Here is a 10,953-nt window from a genome sequence, read left to right on the forward strand (position 1 = left end):
AAAGTATATTTTAGGATAAAACTTTATTTGTTTACTTTTCTTTAATTTTGAACCTGGACAAAACAAAACTTTGTATACATAATTCCTGCACGTACTGCTTTGGTAATTTGTATTTTAAGAGTAAAACTGTACGTGCAGAAAAAGTTGCAGCAGTTCTGAAACATCTGCTTTCAGGAAAGCATGCTTAGAGGGTGAAACTCGGCTGACAGCTGGGAATTTTGATTTGGGGGAGGTTCCCACCATTCTCAGAACAAGTAAGGGTGGATTGCTGTGCCTAAACAGTTTATATGAACAGCGTGGCTCATTCTGACCACTTTTTTTTCATTCTGGGAATCTGAAATTTTGAGACATGCCAGGCAGAGAGTGCCTCTTGTGATTTGAACCCAATAAAACCTTTGGGCACTAAATCTAACGAGCTTCCTTGGTAGATGACGTTTCACTTGTGTTATCACAACTTTTTGCTAGAGAAATTAAAGCATCCTGTGTGGCTCTCTTGGGAGATGGGATTAGGAATGGGCATGATTTTATCTGGTCTTAACTTTCATTTTGCTTTTTATTTTTTTCCTGTGCTAAATCACAGTTCCAATTATAGCTTTAGTCTAAGTCCTGTGTGTCCTCTTGGGTACCAGTTTCCAACCTCTCTGATACTTTAGAAGGCTTTTATGGAAGTCAGTGTTTCCATGGACCTGGAGAGGCTCAACTTTTTTTTTAATGTTTAGTTTCTTTTTCTAAATATACTATAACATATACTATATGCTTGTGATGCATAATAATTATATTCCTCAGCATTAGCATCATGGCTTCAGCTCCATCTCAGATCATCAGGCTCTAGATTGTTATAAGGAGATGCAACCTAGATCATTGTTCACATGCTCAGTAAGGTTCATGCTCCTATGAGAATCTAAGGCCGCTGCTGATTCACTAGGAGGTGTGATAGTGAGAAGCTGAAAATACAGATGAAACTCTTCAAGTCTACCAGCTGCTCACCTCATGTTGTATGTGTCACTTTCTAATTGGTCACTAACCAGTGCCACTCTGTGGTCCAGGGTTTGGGGCCCCCCTAGATTTGGGTATCCTCAACACAATGAGTCACTTAAATCTTAACATTGTTAGAACTCTTACTCCAGAATTTTATCTTTAGTTGACTATTAAAATCATTTATGTATCAGTTTAAATGAAGAAATATACTGACACCATTGTTTTGCTAAAAGAGTTATATTTATATATGTATATAATAGTATGGAAATAATCTTGTGCTTATTGATAGTAGTTGTGTAACTGACTAGATTTTCATTCAGTTGTATTTGAAATGAAAATTTTCTAAATAACTTTTAATATTAAGCAAGTCATTGAAAACCAGATAGTTTTTTCTTTCTACTTTATTATATTTTCCTATTTTGCACTATGTAGAACTCAGCCCAGTAATAGTTTTAGCTCATTATGTTTCATTGTCAGGACATATTTATTGTAGGAAGCAAGTGATATATTTGAACAGCTACTGCCCCACTATTCAGTGATAAACTTTGCTAATGTTCCCGTTTGTCTTGATTACTTTTCTTTCATTGCTGAGACAAAAAACACGACACCCAAAATTAAGGAAGGAAAATTTTATTTAGCTCACAGTTTGTGGAGGTTTTAGTCTATAATTGGCAGGCTCCAAGGCAGAGTGGAATATGGCAGAGGGGCAGCCATTCATAGCAGCAAGAGAGACCAGGAACAAAAGGGAGGAGTAAGCTACCCACCCTGGGGTGGGTATAGTGCTCATACCCCAAATTCCAGCACTAGATGATGAACCAGTCACAAACTCTACATTCAGCAGTCTCCAAAAAGTCCACCCCACCACCACCACATGAGTATTTGAGGGGACATCCAGGCATAAACCATAACACCATCCTTCTCTTCCTTTCAATTCCTTGTCTTTTATGCACACACAGTATTTTTGCACAACATTGTAATGTGTGTACATTCTTGGTTTGTGTTTACATTTAACATTATATCATGAATATTTTCATGTCACAAAATATCCTTCTATAGAAAAATCTATTTTACCTCACAGCATTTTATCCTACAAATTTTCTACATGATCAACCAACCTCATAATACATTTAAATGTTTCCTTAATGTTCAGTATTTAAACAATTACACTTGATGCATATTTTTGAAGGATTATATTTTAAAGGGTTATAGGAAGATGTAAAAGATAGAAAAATATCAGTGATATAAAATAATAAAATATAAAAAATATTTTCTCAAGAAATAGAATGGAATTTACATCATCTGGGAGGAAGAATTTTTAAGCCTGACTTCCAGATGATTGAAACTACAAAAAAGTTGTTAGATTTGTCTGCATAAGAAATATAAGCGTATTTTCTGTAAGAGCAAATATTAAAAGCATTAAAAAACAAAAACTGAAAGCAGAGAAAAAAAGAAATTTAGAAAGCTGTCCACAACCTGAATAACATTAAATATTGTGGATAATTTCTGTATTTATTAGAACAAATACAGATGGCAACTGATAAATAGAACTAGAGAATCATTGGGGAATGTACAATAGTCAAGAAAAATATGAAAAACTCTTTAGATTCATTGCAATAGATAATAAAATGCAAATTAAAACAGCAAATATATTATTCTACCCTGTGAAAGCATAGACTTAAAACACCCAAAGGGAACAGGAGTGCCAGGAAAAGCTGTTAACACTGTTGGTCATGTAGAGTATCATATTTGGCATATGCTAGCCTCTCCTAACCCTTAGTTGCTAATTAAATACAAATATATAATGCTAAGCTTCTAGAACTATTTATTTAAAAGTAGTCTATGAGAACATAGGTAATACTGTATTTTTTTAAAGGCTATTTTGGTTTTGTGTCACATTAGCTTCAGTCTCCCCAAGACAAAGAGACAGGTTGAAGTAAATTCAATAGATGATTTTCTTGCTTTCAGCAAGGTGTATGATATGATTTCTTCAACATGCCTATAAGCAAAGAAATGCAGTCTTATATGTATATGAAAGTGTTGTTTGTAGATGTTAGTTTTAACTGCCAGTTGTTGGACAGCACTGTAGACCTACTGAGTCAAAATCTCTATAGGTGAGTCTAAGGAATTTACAAGCCACCAAAGTCGTAAAAATGCTGAGATCTGAGTACTTCTGGGCTAGGAGCCAGAACCTCAATGGGAGTGAGTTAATGCATAAAGTGACTTTCATATTACATGGCAATCTTCGTCCACCAAGATGTCCTGATAATCATTCTAACCAGTAACTTGGATGACGATCAAAGGATTGTTCTTTACAAACTTGCAGAAATAACAGAACTGGTGGAGCTAATGAATACCTTGGATAAGTGCATCAAATGCAATGAAATAGGACAATGGGATGAGGATACAATTTGATGGAAGTAAATGTGAGGTCATGTGCCTTACACATCAACTGCAAAAGGGGTAGGATGATAAAGATTGTTTTGATCTGGTAGCACTGATAATTGAAAAATCGGTAGGGCTTCATTCCATTATTCCATTTAGTACCAGTCAATGTGAATTCACTGCCAAAAATGTCTGATATGATTCTAAGATGCATTAATATGAATGAAGTAACTAGAATAATCAAGAAGCTAGAGATTTATTTTCTATCTTAGTGCACATCAAATGTATTCAGGAGAGATGCCACACTGGAGGAAGGATATTCATAAATTAATCAATTAGAGAAAATTAAAAACTATGAGAAAGTGTCTTGAAATTATGCATATAAAGATCAATAAAAGAGGAGGAATTTTCAGCCTTGTAAAGAATAAGGTAACATCAGATAAGGGTTTAATGTGTTTGATTTATTGTTTTGTTATTATAAAAGTAATATTCTTACATTAAAAGTTGAAAATGACTCATTGTGTATGATTTTATACTTTGCAGTATTTCAATACACACATATATATAATATCCAGGAAAATTAATTTCATAATCTCACTATCCCAAATCTTACAGTATTTTAAGAGCTTTTTCTGATGACTCTTTTATGTTTATTCTATTAACAACATAGAATCATTTTTTCAAGTGAAAAAAATTTTATTAAAAGAGTGCCATCTTTTGTAACATTAAGTTTTCATATCCCAGCTAAAACAGCCTTTATGTGTTGCCATAGGATTCCTCAAAAGTTGAAACACTGAGATACAATTTGAATACTATTAAATTTACTTTAAAAGTATGTATTTGAATGAATTTTAATATATTTAGAAGGTTGTGCAAACACCACCATTATCTAATTAATATTTTCATCTCCCTGTACCGCACCCCCATCCCTTAGCTGTCAGTCCTCCTTCCCACCTGTCCAAGCTCCCAGCACACACTCATCTGTTTTGGGTTTGCCTGTGTGGTTTGCATAGTTAGGCATTTTATGTCAAAGGAAGAACATAATATTCCTTCTGTATCTGGCTCCTTTCACTGAGCATTATGTTTTCAAAGTTCAGCAACACTGAAGTATGTATTTGTAATTCATTCTTTATATATTACTGAATAATGCTCCTTGGTATGGACATGCCACATTTTGTAGCATGGTTTGAAAATTTTCACTTTTTGGTCGTTATTAATAATTCTATTAGGAATGTTGCATGCAAGTTTTTGTAAGAAAATATATTTTCAGTGGTCTTAGGTTATGCCCAGGAGTGAAATTGCTGGATTTTATGGTTCTTCTGTGTTTAGGGAAGAAGAGACTGTTTCTATAGTAGCTGTACCGTTTTACAATTCTACCAGTAATGTTCAAAGTATCCTTTCCAACATTAATTATTATCTATTTTAAAAAGTTGTAACCATCCTACTCAGTGTGAAATGGCATGTCATTGTACTCATTTGTATTTTCTGATGGCTAATGATATAGAACATATTTTCAAGGGCTCTTTCCACATATTCTTGGAATTTTTTGAGGACTATCAAAAATTCTTTGCTCAATTGACATATTTATAAATAAATGGATGCAACTTGAGACCATACTCATAAGTGAAATAAATCAAACTCACATGTATAAATACTGTATAGTCTCCCTAGTGTAAGAAATGGTAAGAGTACGTAAGAGTTTATGGTAATCACGATTTCCCATTACATTGCTTTGAGCCTGATAATGTTCCCATTCATTAGTTGGAATGGTTTTATCCTGGGTTGTTTGGTTTTATTACCTGTGATGGTATCAACAGCTATTTTGAAGGAAACAAGACATTATAATAGCCAGTGCTGATATAATATAATCTTGTTTTGAAGTCCTACCATACTTTTGTTCCTCAATTTCCATTGGTTCTATCATGTAGTATCTTACTGGATTTTTATCATGTGTGGTAGTATAAACAAATTTTTTTGGACAATGGAATAATATAGTAACCATTGTTCATTTTTGTTATTTGGTTCTAAATGCTCTATAATACTTTCTTTCTCTTTAATGGTTTTATACTATTTTGTTATGTTTGATACTATTGTGTAGAAGGTATGCTCAACTATTTCAAGGAAAGAGACATTATGGTAGCTGCTGTTATAGTGGGTTGTCTTGTGGTGAAATACTGTGTTGCTTAAATTGTTCTGTTCTGATCTGCTTTGTTATGTCCTCTTTTATCTTAAACTCTTTAAAATAAAAAAATTTTTAAAAAATGCTTTGCTCATTTTTCCATTGGGTTATTTGTTGATAAGTAAGACTTCTTCCTAAACTCTGGATACAAATCTCTTATTTTACATGATTTGAAAATATTTTCTCCTATTCAGTGGTCTGTCTTTGTTTTATTAATATGTTCTTTGATACATACAAGTTTTTAATTTAAATCCAATTTACTGTGTCTTTTCTTCTGTTGTTGTTTGAGCTTTTGGCATCGTATCCATGAAATAGTTATCTAACTAAGTCAGGAAGGTTTATGCTTTGCTTTACTGAAATTGTATATTTTTGGCCCTTATATTTGAGTCTTTTATTTTAAGTTTAGATATGGCATGGGTTAGGGATTCAGCTTCATTCTTTTGAGAGCGAGTATCCACTTGTTGCAATAATATTTGTTGAAGTATCTATTCTTTTATGTCGAATTGTATAGACACTCTTGCCAAAATACTGATTTATTATATGGAATTATGTATTTTTGTGCTCTTATTTTATTTCATTGATCTCAATAGTCTATTTATATTCAAGTACCACATAGTCTTGATTACTGTGACTTTGTAATAAGATTTTAAAAGGGGAACTATGAGAGTTGTCTAGGGGAGTCTGGGTTCTTTGTATTTCCATATGAATTTCTTGGTAGTTTTCTAAACAATGACAAAGAAAAAACAAAAAAGAAGGAGAGAAAGAAGAGGAGGGAAGAAAAGAAGGATGAAAGTAAACAAGGAAACACAACTAGAATTTTGACAAGAATTACATTTAATCTGTAGGATTAGTACATGGTCTTCTTCCTAAAAGCATTGTCTATCAACCCATGAATAAAGAATACTTTTCCATTTATGTAAGTCTGTTACTTACTTCAATGATCAAATCTTAAATTTCTTTGGTTAACCTTGTCCTTTGTTTTTTTATTTTATGGAATACAAAATTTCATAAGAAGATGATAGAAAAACAATAGGTAATACATTGCATATTATTATCTTTAAAGTAGTACAAGAATACAAGATGGCAAAAAATTCTCCAATTCATATAAGTACAAACTTTCCTTTTCTATGAGCTAAAAGAAACTAATTGTGTAACTAACTTGCATTTTTTTTCCATTTTCTTTTCCTTTCTCCTTTCCTCATCCTACTTCCTTTTTCCTTTTTAAAAATTTCTTCCCATTTCATAGTATCTATTGTACATTTTACAACTTTATTTACTCTTTCAGTTTCTCATACCAGGGAGAAAATATAATGTTTGCACATGCAAGTCTGATTGATTTCACTAATGAGTATGGTTTCCAGTTGCATCACTTCCCTATAATAGTCCTCTTTATGGCTAAGTAGTACTCCACAACATAAAATGTAATTCTTTATTCCATTCCTCGGTTTATGAATATTTGGGTTGTTTACAGAATTTACTATTACAAACTGTGCTTATATAAACAGGTGCACATATATTGCTGTGTTGTGATATTTTTAATTCTTTTGGGAAGATACATAAAATGGGAATAGCTGGATTGAATGAGACTGCTAATCCTAGCTTTCAGAGGAAGCTCCATACAGATTTCCATAGTGGTTGCACCAGTCTGTACTACCACCAACAGTGGAGAATTGTTCCTTTTCCCCACAGCCTCTTCATCATTTGTCACTGGTTGAGTTTTGATTATAACCATTCTTTCTGGAATGAGATGAAATCTCAGTGTTATTTTAATTTATGTTTCTTGAATGACAAGAAATGGTGAACATTTTTTCAGATATTTATTTGCAATTTGTATTTTTTCATCTGAAGTGTGTGTTCATTTTTGAATCCATTTTTGGATTAAGTTTTTTAATTTGGGGCTGGTCTGGTGTTTTTCAAATCTTTATATGTTCTAGATAGAAGCTATTTGTCTGAGGGACAGTTGGCTAAAATTTTTTCTTCCAATCTGTGAGTTGTTTTTTAACTCTGTTGGTTATTTATTTGTGCAAAAGCTTTGTAATGAGATGAGGTCCCAGTTGTTGATTTTGTGAAGTACTTCCTCTACAGTTTGGGTTTTGTCCATGAGCTCTCTGCCTATAACTATGTCTTCAAAATTTCTACCTACCTTGTCTTCCAATAGATTTAAGTGTTTCTATTTTAATATTTAGATTTTTGATTCATCTGGCTAATGTTTCTATAACTATACTGAATAGGGTAGGTGATAGTGAACATCTTTGTCTTGTATCTGATTTTAGAGTGAAAACGTTCAGTTTTTATCCTTTTAGTAAGGTGTTGGCTATTTGTTTGACATAGATGGCTTTTATCAAATTGAGCTAAAGACTATTGGTTCTAATTTGGGGTTTTTATTATGAATGAATGTTGGACTTTGTCAAGAGCTTTTTCTCCATCTAGGAATCTGTCCATTTGTTCTGTGTTTTTTATGCTAACACAGTAAAGATTTTTGAAGTAGAGGTTGATAATTGTCTGAATTTCCACAAGATGTGTAGTGATTTTACCCTTTTTATTCCTCAATACATGAATTTGAGTATTTTCTTTCCATTTTTGGGATAAAGTTGGTTAAGGGTTTATTAGTTTTATTTATTCTTTCAGAGAACCAACTCTGATTAATTCTCTGTGTTGTTTTCTTAGTCTTAATTATGTTAATTTTTTCTCTGATACTTACAGTTTCCTTCCCTGTATAGGATTTGGGCTTGTTTTGCTCTTCTTTTTGAAGCTTGAGGTACAATATTAGGTTGTTTATTTGTGCTCATTCTGTTTCCCTGATGGGAGAATTCACCACTATAAATTTCCCTTTTAAGACTACTTTCATTGTGTCCCACAAGTTCTAGTATGTTGTATGTGTATTTTCTTTCAATTATAGATATTGCTTAATTTCTTGTCTAATTTCATCTGTGACCCATTGGTTGTTCAGGAGGATGTTATTTAATTTTGATGTGTTTATGGAGTTTTTGAGGTTTGTTTTGGCATTAATTTGCAATTTCATGTTACTATTGTCACATAGTATGCATGGGATAATTTCAGTTCCATTACATTTACTTACATGTTCTGTAGGCTAATATATGGCTTTATTTTAGAAAACATCCCAAGCACATTGTTAACCTTATTGTTAAATATTTTGTTTTATAGTGTTATAAATGGAGTTGTGTTTTATAAAAGAATTACATTTATCCTTTTTTTGTTATTGTTGCCACATATTCTATTTGTGCAAAATATTATAATCCTGATACAGTGCCATTACTTTTGTGTTAAATTGTCAGTTGCTTTTCACAGAAATTAAGAAAGAAAGAAAACAATGGAAACCTACATCTACTCTAATGAGTACCATTTTCAGCACTCTTTATTCCTTTGAGTCTGCAAAACTTTTCCTCTTGTATCATTTTCTTTACTGTTAAAGAAAGAACTTCCTTTAACAACTTTTAGTGTAGTTCTGCTGGATTAAAAAACTTTTAGCATTTCTTTATCTGAAAATCTGTATAGAATTTCATTGTTAGAGGACAGTCACTGGTTAAAGAAATACATGTGAACTTTTTTCTTCATTTAGTATTTTAAAGACAACATTCCCTTGTCTTCTAGCCTCCATTGTTTGTGGTGTAAAATCAGCTATCATTTTCTTGTGTTTAATATCTTTTATTCCTATAGCTCCTTTAAAACTTTCTTCTTCATTTGTTTGACAGTAATATACCTCAGTTTGGCTATAATTTTTTGTTTTCTTAGTTTATGATGCTTAGGTGTTTCTGGACTTCTGCTAATTACCAATTATAGAAATTCTCACCCACGTACCTCTAAATGTTTTTAGATTTCATTCTCCTTATTCTTAAGGTGTGCTCTTTACTTAAGGTTATGGCCTCTGTTCCTAAAATGTAGCATTTCTGCAGTCTTAGTGTCCAAGTTTCTCATTATGCTCTTCCACACTAGCTAGACTAGAAATCCTTGTCTCAGGCCTGTGTGACCTCTCATCGCTAGTTAAGTCTCAGCCCTACATCAGCTACTCTTTGTGGACACTGGGAAATCTCACTTTGTGTATATATAGCTCAGCCTTTAGCCAACACTCTGTTGACTCTTGTGAACATTTCTGGATACCTCTTCAAAGCTATGATGCACAAATTCCAGCTGCTTCATTAGCTCCAAATTGTTACCTCCTGTCTTATTAGCTCAGTGAAGCTATTGTTCACTGACTAGGTTTCACTTTCCTACTCAACCATTTAGAGACCATACCCAGGCAAGGACCCAGGGGAAATATGATATTAATCTCATGCATTTTCTCTTTTAGCTGTCACAATCCTGTATTGCTCATGGTCCAGCATCTAAAACAAGCGTTTTGTGTATTTTTCTCAGATTCAAAGATGTTTAGGTATAACACTGTCAGGCCCTCGATGGACCTGACTTTTTTTGTTAAATATTTAGAGTTTGATACGGAGTTAGACATATCTAATTTAAATGAGGAGGCTATCAAATTTCATGCCCACTGGAATAATTAAGTAATATTAAGACGTGTTAGGGAGTCTAGGTTCACTCTTCTAATTGCTGAAATACATGTATTTCCTTTGAAAGCACATAGCTGAAACAGAATATTCACAACATTAGTCTGTGAGCCATGGATGAGAACCTTTGTTATGTTTAGATCCTGGTTTTGCTGCCTTACTTTCTTAGCTCATAAATTTATTGTAAAGCTTAAGTGAAACGAATGCAAGTTATATTTGCCATATAATAATATTCATTCAATAAACAGAAACTTCTCTGATAACACTTCCATTTTTAGTTTTCGTATCCATCCTCATCTCGGCAAACCAAGTTAGGCCTTGTTGCGACTGAGATGGATGACCACCTGCCCTGTGTGGGCAGTATTCCAAAAGGAATACTGACACCCAAATTCCTCCATCTTTCCCATTCCTTTTCAATCAGTCAGAGCACAAGTGAAGTCCTCATCATGCGTACAGCTTACTTACCTTAGGATTGCGGCATTATTCCCGATGACACCAACCTCTATATTTTCAGCCTATCGCTCACATCCTCTGCCTATGTTCTTGCCTTAAATGAAATCTCTTTCCTAATAATACCTGAAGGTTTCATAAGTGACTATAGTTGTTTGATTTTACAAGCCGTATATACTCAGGACTTGAAGGTAGGGTTGATATCATCTTATAGCTCATTATTGCTAACACCATCCTGCTACTATCTTATAAAATGCCTCTCTAATAAAGCTCATTCTATTAACGTTTATTACCTCCTGCTCCATTGCTTGCTGTAATGTAGTAACTTTTTCAATCATTTTGCCCCCATTCTTCTAAAACACTGATACCTGGTTATCCCTACTACTGTTCCTCCTGTCTTTCTACATACTTAGAAATGAGGATGATAGTCACAACCCATTCTAT

This window comes from Cavia porcellus, unplaced genomic scaffold (genome assembly GCF_034190915.1).
Source record: "Cavia porcellus strain 051 isolate PalLab524CR breed Dunkin Hartley unplaced genomic scaffold, mCavPor4.1 scaffold_1, whole genome shotgun sequence".
NCBI lineage: Eukaryota > Metazoa > Chordata > Mammalia > Rodentia > Caviidae > Cavia > Cavia porcellus.